We start from the raw sequence: 14458 nt of genomic DNA, 5'->3' as shown, positions 1-14458 counted from the left end.
GTGAAAAACTTTGATTTTCTGTGGTTCAGAAAAATCCTAGAGTGTCTGAGTTCTTGATAGAAACGGATTTCTGCAAAGAAACCCATTCCAGCAGCACATCTGGGTGGACCATTGTTTTTCAGGATCCCTCACAATGCCCCACTCATAGGTGGTCTTAATTCCTTGATGGAACTGCCAGTCATTGAAATAATGCCTGTCAAGCCGACAGTGTTCTATACTAACTATGGACACTACTGACTTGCTGTTCTGGCCCTCTTTGGGGTAGCGCTGTAGTTCAGGTGATAGGGACCTGTTGCTGAAAGGTGTTTCTGTGCTTGGGGTGTCACAGTCTGCAGTCACATTCAGGCTGGATGAACCAAATGGTGACCAATTAGCACGGATGCATAGGTTGAAGAATTTAAAGCCAAAACCCAGTGGACCCAAACCCTTCCATGATTTAGAATCACAGAAACATTTTGGTTGGAAAAGACCCTCAAGATCATTGAGTCCAACCACAACTCACCCCTGGCACTGTGCCATGTCCTGAAAACCTCATGTCCGTCTGTCCAACCGTCCAGGGATGGTGACTGCAGCACTGCCCTGGGCAACCTGTTCCAGTGCCCCACAGCCCTTTTGGGGAGAAATGGTTCCTTTCTATTTCAGGGCCACTAACTTCATCCAAAGAAACTCTTCTGTTAAAAAGAAACCATAGCTGTAGCTGTTCCTCAGTCTTTCCTTTTTTTTCCTGTCTTTTAGCAAAAATTTAAGCAGCTTTTTAGTAATTACACATTTTTTCCCTCACTTTCACGATACGCTCTTTACAATCAAGATCTAGTCTTAACTTAGGCTGCTTCTGAAAAGGAAAAACAAAGTTGGTTTAATGCAGTGGAAGAGCAGAGCTATATTCCTCCAGAGGTAATTACTTTAAAGATAATTACAGTTGAAAAAAAAAAAGGCTGTCAAAACCCTCTCACTTATTTTTCAGGGTATTTTAAAGTAATTGTCTCTTCTCAGCAGATGCAGCTTTCTTGCCGTATCTGGCTTTGCTTGCACCAGCCTACAAACTCAGAACAGGAGCTGGACTCGGCTCATCTCATCCTGTCCCAGGGAGGCCCCGCACCAGGCACCTCAGAACACAATACAAGAAAACCCCCAATCGGCAGAGGTGCAATAATCTTGCCCAAGGAGAGATTTTTCTGCTAACCGTTAAATGTAGAGTTTGACTCAGAAAGTAGCTTCACAGCTCATGTCAAACGATGTTGATGGAACAAACTGTTAATTTCTGTCCCTGAGAACTGGGCCCCTGTTCTCCGTGATGTCTGATGCACCTCCAGGTCATGGCTCTCAGCTGACACACCAGCCAGCTCGGAATCATACTCTGCCGGCATTCAGAAAGGATGTGGGGGTGTCATCTGTGATCCTTTTAACATTCACTAATCTTCTTTGCAAGAGCATATTCTGAGGTGGTTTCCTTTTCCACTCCGTACATCCTGTTGGTCTCACTGCCAAATGAAGTAGCTCAATCAAGCAAGTGCTGTTCCTAATCAGAGCAGGCATCCCAGGGCAATTCAGTCATTTCCATGTGAGCGGTGCGAAGCCATTAGCAGGTTCATGCCATTTTGCCCGTATCTAATTACCCCCCAAGGAGAGGACTGGGCTGGCAGGACAGCTGGAGGCCGCGGTGACCCAGGGAGGACTCCAGGCTTGAAGGTTTCATTTTAATATTTCATGCAAAATCCTTGCAGCAGCCTACAGCCAAAGGGGCTTTGCTTTCGCTCAGTGCACACATGCGATGACTTCTGTTCATTGCCACGGAAATATCCATTTCCCAGCCTATCGTACAGAGTCATCAAATGTGTGTTAGCTTTTTGAGGTCCAGCAGCTCTGCCCAGCCCTGCTGATTGAGGCAGATACAGAGGTGATGCTGAGACCTCCCTTAGTTCCCTCGGGGAGGTTCAGTGGCAGTGTTGCCACAAACAAAGCCGCATTTGTGTCTGGGATGTTAATGAAACCCACAATAATAATGAAGTAGATCCGCTGTCCTGTGAAGGCACATGTTTTGGTGGGTGGTGGGAGTGCTCTCCTTGTGCCCTCAGCACCGGGCTTTTCGGTCCTGTGATGAGCTGCTCTTACGCAGACATACTTCAGCATTTATTAATTTTATATGCATGAATTGCTTTTTGCACTTCAAAAGGACTGATGCAGTGATGGGATGCTTAATAGGTGAAGCATGGGGAGAAAGGAGCATGAGGAGAATGGGTGAAAAGCAAATTGAATATTAAAAACCAGGGTTCACACCAGGGTTTTTGCCATTCATTTCAGCTACAAGTTCCGCTTACGAGTCAATGTTCTCAAGAGACTTGATAGTGTGCAAAGCCAGGAGTCATTTCCTCCAGCGAGGAGTTTCAGTAAAGCAATTAGAATGCATTCATGGCTAGAGAGGAATTTCATCTTGCCTTGTCTATGACTATTGCAAGAAAAATCCCCCAACAAGTTTGCATCTAGCACTGCAAAACCGAGAGCAAGACATGGAGTAAGTTGGGCCTGCGGTGTCGTGGGGTTCAGGGTTTCACAGCTCTGGGTGACGCAGTTTCACGGCCCCTCGTCTGCTCACCAGTGCTGCCTTTTGTTTTACTGCATCATTTCCTTCTAAACTTGGCCATGCACAGCACACCCAGACGCTGGACCGAGAGCTGACAGAGCCATGCGGTACTCTCCAGTCTTTACTGGGTTTTTAGATTCAGCATTTTTGTTAGAAATGCCTGCAAACCCACACAAATTTGAACATAACCCTACAATAAAATACTTTTGACTTTCCTTGCCTATTTAAAAACTAAGTAAATACATAATTTATTATCTGAAACTTCCTTTTGAATAGAAGTGTGCTAGGATATTTTTTTTTAATGGCTTGTATAATAATCCAGAGAAGAGCAACAAGAGTGGGGAAGAGACTTGAACACAAGCCCTATGGGGAGAAGCTGAGGGAACTGGGCTTGTTCAGTCTGGAGAAGAGGAGGCTTAGAGGTGAACTCAGCACTCTCTAGAACGACCTGAAGGGCAGTTCTAGCCAGGGGGATTGGGCTCTTCTCCCAGGCAGTCAGCAATAGGACAAGGGGGCATGGGCTTAAACTCTGCCAGGGGAAATTGAGGCTGGAGATTAGAAAGCAATTCTGTGCAGAGAGAGTGGTCAGCATTGGAATGGCTGCCCAGGGAGGTGCTGGACTCACCGGCCCTGGAGGTTTGTAAACTGAGATTGGCCATGGCACTGAGTGCCATGATCTGGTCAATGGACTGGAGTTGGACCAAGGGTTGGACTGGATGAGCTCTGAGGGCTTTTCCAACCCAGTCCCTTCTGTGATTCTGTACTTTTGCAGTTATCTTTGCCTGTTATTTAACAATGTAATTATTTCAAAGCGAAGAATTTAAATATTTCAGCTACACGTAGTTGTGAAATCAGGAGCTTTGCAACCTGTGGTTTCTTACACGGAACGTTGAGACTAGAAACTCAGAGAGCAAATGACCTTTTTTAAAGACAAAGACGTTTCCGTGCTTAGGAATGGAAATTTGGTGCATCTTAGAAGAGGTCAGTTGTTTCTTTTGATGAAGTACGCCTGGTTAATGAGCAGGCATAGTAGCTAATAGAACTATAATCACCGTTTTAAAAAAAAAGGAGAGATAATTTGCACTGTTTCTATTTCTATTGTAAATAGAAGCTTAGGTGACTAAGGGCTTAAAAGTGTGATTAACATTTTCTCCTGAGAAGCGTCATACTGTTTTCCCCCTTTTATTTTCTTCTACCTTTTATTTTCTCAGCTTGTTTTCCATCTACCGTCCCAGCAGAGAAAAATAACTAGTAACCGCTAAATTAACCCTCACAGATGGGCAATTTTTAATAGAATTTCATCCTCTCCTGGTCTAATTAATACGCTCTAAACTTCCACTGGTCTCTCCAGTGATCCTTTGACAAACAGTGTCTTTAAAACCTCTGGAAGTTTTAACTTTACAAGGGGAGAGTGTAATGAAAATGGGAACTCTTTGGGATGAGATTAAGGAGGAGGGAGGATTACTAACAAATGTGCTTTCAATCGCCTTTTACATAAGGGACTCAATGCTACATTAGCTTCTACAGAAGCTTATGTTTACTGGACTGATTCAGATCTTACTGGGGTTAATCAGAGTATTTCTTTTGATTTTAGTGGCTGTTGGGTCTGGTTCAGCGACCAAGTTCTGCCCCGAAATGGCTTGAAATGGAAGGAGCCACGGCACTTCAGCATCGCCATGGGCCACAACGAGCTGGTGAACGTGCAGATCAAAAGCTGTCGCCCTCAGGACCACATATCTGCCCTATCAGAGGGAACATAAGGTGAGTCTGGCTGATGGCTTTATAAAGAAAAAGCATAATAAATTGCAATATCTGTAGACAGGGATGTGAACCAAATGGGAATGGAAAACTAATGTGGATTTTTGGGTTTGGATATAGCCCGTGCTTTATGTTGCTCTGTGCTTCCTTTTGTCAAGTTCTCTCCTGATGGCTGAACTGCAAAGCTGAGCCACACAGCCTGATTTTATTTTAAATTTAGTCATTGCTGTTAAGGCACAAGAAGAGAGAGAGAGGAATGTATTGTTTGGCATTCTTGAGAAGTTCAGTTGACATATCTTGGAGTTCTCTGGCTGCCTTGCTCTGGAACGGGGGCTTGAATGGCTGAAGGGCTGCAAGTTACTGCCCAGGACTATGGGACCCTGAGTCTCTTCCCTGTAACAGCGTTTTTGAGGCACTCTAGGCCAATGTGTGGATGGACAAGGCACTGGATGAGAGCCTGTCTCTCCTTTGCTTTTGGTGTTTCGTTTTCTGATACTGACTCAAAATCTAATTCGATGCCACCATATCAGGAGAACTGAATGGACAGGGAAGGAGAGACTAGGAAATGGGAGTGATAGTTAGAGATACATGATATCTTGTTGGCAGGGTGATAACTCCTTGATCCACTGGTGGAAACAGTGATAGGGAGATGAAGATGGGAGGAGAGGCTGGAGAAAATGGGTGGTTGGGAGAGGAGATTAGAAAAGGGAAGTGAATGGGACAAGAGAGAACAAACTAATGTGAAGGGAGACGGATCAGAGCAGAGATGAAGGATCTTGCATGCTTCTCTCCTGGCTTTCCATCCTGACGAGTGTGTTGTGTAATTATAAAGAAGAGGAGTATTCGAATGCACAAAGGGGACTGGGATGGACAGCTCCCACTCATTTTCATTTTCTGAACATTTCAAAGCTACTGTGGTTTTAAGAGGATCTCCCACCATCTTCTGAGAAATAAAACCTATTAGTTTATCCAAAGCCTGCTGAAAGCAAGAGAGCCTCCCCCGTTAATTTCAATGCATTTTCTACTGAGTTCTAATAAAATGTCAGTCTGCTGTGGCAAATTACTGAAATGAAGCTGTCAGTCAGTATTCATAGCATCAGGCTATATTTCATGAGTTGGGAGATACATCGCCCAGAAATCTGAAAGCATGGTTGGATGAATCCGCTTCTACTACATAATTATGGTAAACCTGTCGATCAATATTGTGTGCATTTTTAATACCTTCATATTGAGGCTTCTGATCTCTCTGTATTAATGCTGATAATAGTTTTGCTTCTCTCTGCAATCAAATTGCTTAAGCCTGAGGTCTCTTCCTTCTTGCCTCTCGCTCCCTGAGTTAATTACTCCTGCAACTCTGAAAAGCAAATACAGGGTTGTATTACTTTGGTTTTTTACTTATTGTGAAAGAAAAGTAGGAAAACATCAACCCCAGGAGGTGGGCTGGTGGAGTGCAGACCCCTGTAGACTTTATTAATGCATTCCGTAGTAATAAGGCTTCACAAATCCTTTTAAATATTGAAGTTTAACAAGGAGAATCTTGCCAATAAGAGCTCGTTATTCACCTGTCATGAAAATGCATTTAGCACTCTAATCCTCTGCACTGAGCCTTCCCCAGAACTCGGCCCCAGCTCTCCCCTTTCCCCTTGCTATCTTTCCCCCAGTGTTGTACTATTAACGTGCCAGTCATCCCAACACCGTCCCAGTTAGTCCAGCTCAGCGCTGGGGCGGATGCCCGGCCGAGCTGTTTGAGCAGCGGTTCCGGTTTCCAGCTCTCAGCTGCCATCTGTGTAGCTCGCAGTGGGGGGACCACGTTTTCTAGGCTATAAATCATCGTTACCAGAGCTCCGTTTGAAGACTAACATATCGGGGTTTGTAAGACAATTCTAACAGTTCTGTCAAGTTGTGGGCAAGTCAAGCTTAAAGATACCTATAGCTAAAGACTCCAGGGGCCATTTAAGTGGCTTCCATGGTCTATTCAAATATTTAGGAAAAGAATTAATGGATAAAGAGCAGGGCACTTCTTTACTCTTATAGATTCTGATGTATTGAGTCACTAACTTAACTAATTGTAACGACTGCAGATCCCATCTCCAGTGTACGGCCCTGCCTGTTGTTACTGCTGGACAATCCATGCACGTCAATATGAATTGTGTTTCACACTGGATTTTGGCTGAAACTCAGGTTTAACCCTCAATGTGGAAGCTTGCAGTGATCAGAGGGGCTGCTTTATCCAAAGCACGGTGACCCCGGGTTGCACAGGGCTCGGCGGAGGGTCGCACGCTGGGCTGACGGACTGACAGCCATGGCAAAGGGCAGAACCTGCGCTGCTCACAGCACACGGCAGCTCAGTCACCCTCCTGTTGGCTGGAGGACGCTAACAAACTGCACAAGGTATCACGTACAAATGCCAGTCTAACTTTCCTAATGAATGCAAATCCTAATAACCCAATGTGTATCAGAATACAGCCACAGACTCGTAATCCTTTCTGTTTGCTGTTTCATTCTTTCTGTTCGCGTACTAATTTATAGTAATTCTTCCATGTGGAAGCAACTGTGGTTCCTACCTTTTATATCATGGCCAAACTGGTTACAGGATTGCTGTCTTCTAAGGAGCTGGTGTGATCAAAACCAACTGTTATGTTGGTTTAGAAATGGAAAATTAATATATATTCACTTTCCCTGTTGTCAAATTATATGTAACGGCTCGTTCCAGTACAAAGCATGAGTGAACTAATGAGCAGCAGCTCAGCTGCCTGCAGTCCTGGAGAGAGGTTTGCTGAGCAAGTTCAGAGCAGATGTGGGGCAGGAAACCTGGGATTGGTGGTTGGCTTTGCCCTGGTTTTAATGTACAACCCATTGGTCACCATAACAGTAAACAGAAAATGTCTGCGTTGGATAGGAGTTTTTTCCCATTTTCAAAAGGGACCCAGGACTCCAGGGTGTTCTCTCAGCTGCTTTCAGTAGGATCGGACTCGAAAGTTCCTTTTCAAAAATGGACCCGTCTAAATCTGCCAGAGTTTACCGGAATTTATGATTTCTGTTCTGGGAGAAATGTCAATTTGAATGTTTATTTTCAGCCCAAATTGTTTGAAAAGGCTGAAAAATAATGTGTTGGTTTCTTGGGTGTGTTTATTTCTTTGTTTGTTTTTCCTAACAGAACACACTTTTAAAAATAGAGTTGGAAATAGCACTATTTGCCATTAGAGCAATTTTTAAAAAGGAAATTAGTCTTTTAAGTTAGCTCAGTATGCAAATGCAGTTGTCCAGAGTAGCATAGTGCATGTTGTTCATATCGGTTTATGCTTCTTGCACTTGCTGATCTTGAATTAAGCATTTTGGTTCACTTGAATGGTGGAAGGTCCTTGGGTGCTGACAGAGCCGGGACAGATGTGCTGTTCAGATGTGTTTGCGTTGGGTTTCATGGGAGTCACGGTGAAACACCCACCTCTCCTCATTATCTCTTGGACTGAGATCTCTCTGACATAGCTCCCATCAGTAAAATTCATTTCTTCTTACTTTGTAGAGGGTTTTAATCACTTTGAAGTGAAGTGATGAAGCGATGCTGTATTTCTGAAGCAAATACCCAAAGTACCTAATGCAGAAAATAGCAACTTGCTAAAATCTTATAAATTTCAGGCTAAATCGTGACTGATGTGAAATGAATCAGCATTTGCATTTCCCACAGTGACTCAGCTGACGGTACCTGAGACGAACCAGTAAGGACCGCGTTAAGGCACATGATACTGGTTCGTGTGAACAAGTACCTGAGTATTTTTGGAAATGACTCTCTGAAGGTGACTGAGAAGCAAAATATGGTTTTAGAGAAGTGCAGAAAAGGAAATAGTTTCCAAGCTGAAAATGAACTTCATTTTCTTGCACAATGGTTATTGATTTTCTTTTTTTTAAACAAAAATCTCCTGCGGGATGAAAAAAAGCATTGCTGGTAACACACTTCTGGCATAAAAATACTTTAGTTAAAATGTACTGGCATAAAAATGTTATTACATTTTCTCAGCGTTTCAGGAGTTCCCATCTCCTGAGCCTGCTGCTGTGTTTGTGCAGTTCAGATATTCTGGAGATCCAGACACTGTGCAGAAATGTGTTGTTCTGATCTTTACAGCTAGCAATGGAAAGACAAGTGTCGTCCCTGGCACGGGGATAAGCTCTTCTGTCAGCACGTTCTTTGGGTAGAGGTACCACAAGACACACAGCTGAGCAATCCGGAAAAAGTAATTTGGGAATTAGCCAGAACTTCATGGAGCAGATTTTAACGGGATGTTACATGTCAAACATTTTTTAACAGTACAGAGATTGAGGGGTTCGGAAATGACCATCGGGGAGACTCCACAACCTCCCTGGGCAGCCTGGTCCAGGCTCTGTCACCCTCATTGGGAAGCAGTTTCTTCTCATATTTTCTTCTAATATTTCCTCACTGGGCTCCAGGGACCCAAATGCCGTCCTTTAAATGTGCTGTCGTGCAGGTGCTGCGGGAGCAGTGATCCGATAATCTTACACTAATATTCAGTCATTAGTGGTCAATAACTGCCACCCTGGGTAGCTGTTGGTTGCACTTCACTGCCTTATTCTTATGAATTCGGATAGATTATTTTTTTTAATGCTAAATAAGTTAGTCCCTCTTCCCAGCTGAAAAACATGAAGTTAGGTGCAAAAGTCCCCAAAGCAAAAAGAATTACTGGGAAAAAATTACAGGAGTGTAAATCAAGAAAGTAATATTGAACTTTTGAAGACAGCATACAATAATATGACACTTTATTCCACTGCTGCCTGAGGTTTATATATACTACTGTCACTTTCTTACTGTTCTCCACCACTAGTAATTTTCTTTCAATCTAATTTTTATTTCCCAAGGGTTTGCCAAGGTTAAAAGTGCTAGAAAACCAATGACTATTCACTTGCCAAAGGACAAGAAATTAAATTAACCGTTGTTGGTAGCCAAGTCAGGTCAGAACTATTTATATGTAAATAGGTGCAAAGCCCTGATGATATAGTGTATGATTATTAGCAGCTCATTGTGGATACTGTATTGGAGATTAGAGACTGGAAAAGCAAAGTGTTCCCTTTCAATTCTGCCTGCAAGAAAAACATCTGAATTTCTGCTTTCAGGGTGGCTTGTTAGTAGTGGCCTTGCTATGCATTAGAAAACTAATTATTCAGGGGCAAACTTGATGGGATCTTTTAGTAACTTGTTTTATTTTAATTATCTTCTCGTAACCCCCGGAGTAGTGATTTCCAGGGGTGGGTTTACCACGGCCACACTGTTCCTGTGTCGCCCATGCAATGAGAGTCACCGCGAGCTTTGCTTTGCTGTCAAAATCAGTCATGTTTTTGGGGAACGAGGATGAACCAAGGACTTGGCCATTGATTCTGCTGCTGCCTTCAGGAGCACAGCGATGGACGTGGGGCTGATTCACAGCCCTGGGTCGGTGCTTTGGTATGAAACAGAGAAATGTAGTCCTGGAAGAAAACAGCTCTGGTAATACTTGTGTTGGGGCTCGCTCTTGGATCATCTGTGCGCGTTATGTTGGTACTGAGACCTAACCAGTCTTCATCCTGGCTGCGTGCAATTACTGTGTGTTTGGTCAGAGCTTGGGCATTGCTGCTCTTTGCGGGAGTGCAGAACTGCCTTTTGGGAAGTGTGCTGCGCACTCCCATTCCAATTAAAAATTATTCTTTTAACTGAAGGATGCAAAGCGCAGCACAGAAGAGAATCGGCCCTGGTTCTGGTGTGAGCAGGAACAACACTCGTGCTGTTGCAGTGCTGGGGAGAGCCTGGGTGAGGACACACGAGCTCTGTGGGCTCTAAGTTACAGCAGTTACCGAAGAAATATTAGTATTATGTGGAATTCTGCAATTACTGTCCTGGAGACACACAGATAAAGTAACAAAGAGCTCTTAAAATTAAGACCTTAAGCCACAGTTCTATATCTACACCTACATTATCTACGTCTACACCTACATCTATATCTATATTGTCTATACCTATCTATATTGTCTATATCTATCTATCTATCTATATTGTCTATATCTATCTATCTTATCTATCTATCTATATCGTTTATATCTATCTATCTATCTATCTATCTATCTATGTATCTATCTATCTATATTGTCTATATCTATCTATATTGTCTATATCTATCTTATCTATCTATCTATATCGTCTATATCTATCTATCTATCTATATCGTCTATATCTATCTATCTATCTATATCGTCTATATCTATCTTATCTATCTATATCGTCTATATCTATCTATCTATCTATCTATATCGTCTATATCTATCTATATTGTCTATATCTGTCTATCTTATCTATCTATCTTATCTATCTGTCTGTCTATATAGTCTATATCTATCTATATCGTCTATGTCTATCTATATCGTCTCTATCTATCTCGTCTATATCTATCTATCTGTATCATCTCTATCTATCTATCTATCTGTCTATCTATCTATCTATCTATCTCTCTCATCTATATCTATCTATATCGTCTATATCTATCTATCTATATCGTCTATATCTATATCATCATCTACATCTATATCATCATCTCTATAATCAACTCCGTCTATCTACATCTACATCATCTATCTATATCTATATCTATCTATATATCCCCCCCTCAGTGGTCTTAAACTAACAGATAATTTAGATATTGTATGTTGGGTGTTTGCACTTTGGACCACTGAATCAGTTTAAGCTAAGTTTAAAGAGTGTTTCGGATGAATACTCACATACAGATCAGCTCTGGAGCTCCCCTGAGGTACATGGCCAGGCATTTCCAAAGTCTCGCTGCTGGCCTGTGTTATTTGTTGCCCTGAGTTATTCCCTGGGATAAAGGTACCAAGACTAGTGAACCTGGACATGCTGAATATTGGGACCAAGAAGCAGCTTTCTGAGGATTTGTGTACCACACAGGTTTGCTCTTGGCTTTCGCTATCATCAAACCCTTCTTCAAGAAACTCTCGCTACCTTTTTCTATGCCTCTAAATAATTGATTTTTCCCTGAAGAATCTGGTTATGTGCTGGTTATGGGCTGTCCACAGGCACCTCTGAACAGATAGTGCTGTCAGAAACCTTTGGGCTAGAAGTAGAAATGCTGTGATATGCTGTGTGGTATATGTGGATTTTCAGTAGAACTGGGATTTGGCCACTTGTCTCAGTGCAGCAGCACCCAGCAATGTACTTTCTGCTGAATCCCTGACAAACATATGTCTGTGTGTGCTGCCTGCAAATCCGTTAGAACATGGTATTCTTAGGAGAAAAGATCAGTGTCTAGAGCTCAATCACTTCCCAAATTAAAGAGATTCAGAGAGAGCGTATGTTTCTCTCCAGATGGTTTGCTCTGCTGTTGTTTTATACAAAATCTTTTCTGTACCTTAATCTTACAAAATTCTCTTATTTGTCTTTGTGGCATAAATCTAAGTTTTCATGAGGACTGACAAAAATTGAACATGCTATTCAAAGTGTAAGTTTGCTGATTCTATTGTTATGTGTATTTTAAAAGTATATTCGAAGATGCAATTACACATTTGATAAGCAATTTGAAATAAAATCACAATTGCTACGCTGTGTTTTTGACCAGACAGATGTGTTTTCTTTACCACTGAGTCATTTTAATGATTGACATATTCAGCTTCGAGGATATTAAACTATGAGAAAATTGTACCTATCGGAACAATCAGAAAAAGTAACAAATATTTAGCAGAACACCTAATTACAATCCCACCAGCTCTGAACTGAAACCATTACAGGACAATCCCAACATCCATAAAAATACCTCATTTAAAACAGAAACTGCCACTATAAAATGTTCATTATTCTACCATTAAAAGAGAGTTAAAATGCGTCTCTCTGGTGAAAAATCTTGAATTGTCTTGTTTGTTTGAATAGGAAGAGATAGTTTGCTGGCAGCCCTATGGGCAAATCCATGCAGAAATTGTTTGAGCGTCACGTCAGTATAATTTAATTATGATCAAGTATGCCCCAAATAAGTAAATGAGGCAGAGCAATAGCAGCGCAAGCACATCTCTGTGTTCTACACCAATACTATGTGTTATTTAACACAGAAACTGGAGGTTTGTACCAGTTAGAAGGAGCATTGTGGGCAATTCGGGCTTTGCCAGATGGGCTTTTCTTGCCCAGCGTTGATCCCTGTTCAGCACCGGCCTTTCGGGGAACCCAGAGCCCCCAGCACCACCCGGCACCACCCCCTCTCTCCTCAGAAATAAATCCATGTTCTGCTTGTGCTGTTGCAGGAGAAAACAATAATGTTGAATTTATTAGTGTTCCTATTGAACATCTAGCTCCGTAAGCAAATGCCTGAGTATTGACCTTTTAATTTGTGCTTAACCTCAGTCAACTTTTGTCTGATTTAAGATTGTACTTCAGTACTTAACTGGGTTTCATTAGCTTATCCTGCAGATTCTGCAGCCGTTCCTGCGGCCACGGGCAGGGGTTTCACATGCAGCTTGCATGGGGTCGTGGAGTTGTCGGTGCAGGTTGGGTTTGCACAGGTTTTTAACAAACAGTTTTGGTGTTTGGCATTTGGCCTGGTCACAACTGCTTGTCTCTGAAGTGTCACCAGACAGGTTGTCTTTGGTGGCTTCAGGTTCTTCCAGTCTGGCCAACAGTTTACTGAGGATCGGCCAGTAACAGCAAACGTGACCCAGGGAGCTCATTATTATCTCTGCGGAGCACTCAGTGTTTCCTCGTTTGTAGAGGGGCATTGTCTGATTATCAGTCCCCAATAATTCAGCTTGGGGTGCAGCATCGTAACGCTGTTGGTGCACATACAGTCACATCGGTCAGTGGGATTGGGACGGGCTACTCAGGGTAAATGACGTGTCCATTAAGTGACCAGTCTGCAGGCTAGGACTTGAAAAAGCCCTTGTGTACACAACAGGCATTGATTTCACATAAAATGTCCCTCGGTTCAATATACCCTGAGGTTGAAATTGAGACACGATGGATATTGGTAGAAAACAAGTTCTTTAATGTTCTCTGTTTCTGTAAAATAGGTGTATTTGTTTTCTTAATTCTTTTTGGCCCAATAGCTGTCTGGCTGTCTTGTGAAATTCACTGTGTGAGGTCTTGCTGTAATTTTTTAACATCAAATTAATATCTCAGTTACTATGGAAGTTATGGCTGAAGAGTTTCTGAAAAAAACATCAAAACCCAACCAAACCAAACCCAGAAAAACAAACCAACCAACCAACCAGCCAAAAACCCCCAACCAAACAAGCAACAAAAAATCTCAAACAAACCAAAGTCAAAACAAACCAACAACCAAAAAACCCCCGAACCCACCAAAAATGATCAGGCTGCCCAGGGAGGTGCTGGACTCACCAGCCCCGGAGGTTTTGAAACTGAGATTGGCCATGGCACTTAGTGCCATGATCTGGTCAATGGACTGGAGTTGGACCAAGGGTTGGACTGGATGATCTCTGAGGGCTTTTCCAAACCAGTCCATTCTGTGATTCTGTAAAAAAGCCACCCCACTAATTTCAGGCATGTCTAATTGGTTAATGACGGATGAGTGTGGATGCCACTGAGCCCCAGTGCCCTGGGAACAATTCCAGCAGAGAATCCTCCTGGGATGTTTTTCTTTCAAAGCATCTTTGTTTCCCACAGAACATCTCAGTGACAAAGATACGCTCTTTTCCCTTTGCCTGGCTGGTATCACACTGAGCGTTGGTTGTGCAAGACGCACATCTATAGAAAGAATGGCAATAAAATGCTTTAGAAATGGAAGAACAAGGGTTAAATTATTTTGAAATGGCTGGTGGTTCTTCATCCTTACGCCAGTGGTCTCTGCTATTGCTGCCAGCCAACCGCCGGCTTTTGAAACCTCCGAAAAACCCTCCTGTCAGAAATATTTTCTCATTTCACGTTGTCATTGGTCACACAAACCCCCTCTCTTTGTGTGGGTCTGCAAAATTCAGTAAAAATCACAGATTACAGAGGCTCGAGGTCTTATGTATAACATAGAGTTGAAAGAGTTGTATAAGTAAATAATAAAACCCAGCCTTGTCTGTGTGTTCCCTTGTTAATATAATGAAGTAATTTGTGATCATGGGATGATTAGCAGATTTTTG

General features: G+C 42.5%; 1 long non-coding RNA gene across 1 annotated transcript in view; it reads left to right on the top strand.

Moving 5' to 3' along the window:
- Positions 1-14458, top strand: part of LOC139829153 (uncharacterized) — a 176224-nt gene that overhangs the window by 142346 nt on the left and 19420 nt on the right. The window contains exon 3 of the long non-coding RNA XR_011741501.1: positions 4176-4342. This is a non-coding gene — a long non-coding RNA (uncharacterized lncRNA). The remainder of the gene's footprint in view (positions 1-4175; positions 4343-14458) is intronic.

This window comes from Patagioenas fasciata, chromosome 15, assembly GCF_037038585.1.
Source record: "Patagioenas fasciata isolate bPatFas1 chromosome 15, bPatFas1.hap1, whole genome shotgun sequence".
Taxonomy (NCBI): Eukaryota; Metazoa; Chordata; class Aves; order Columbiformes; family Columbidae; genus Patagioenas; species Patagioenas fasciata.
This window is presented reverse-complemented; position numbering and strand designations above follow the sequence as displayed.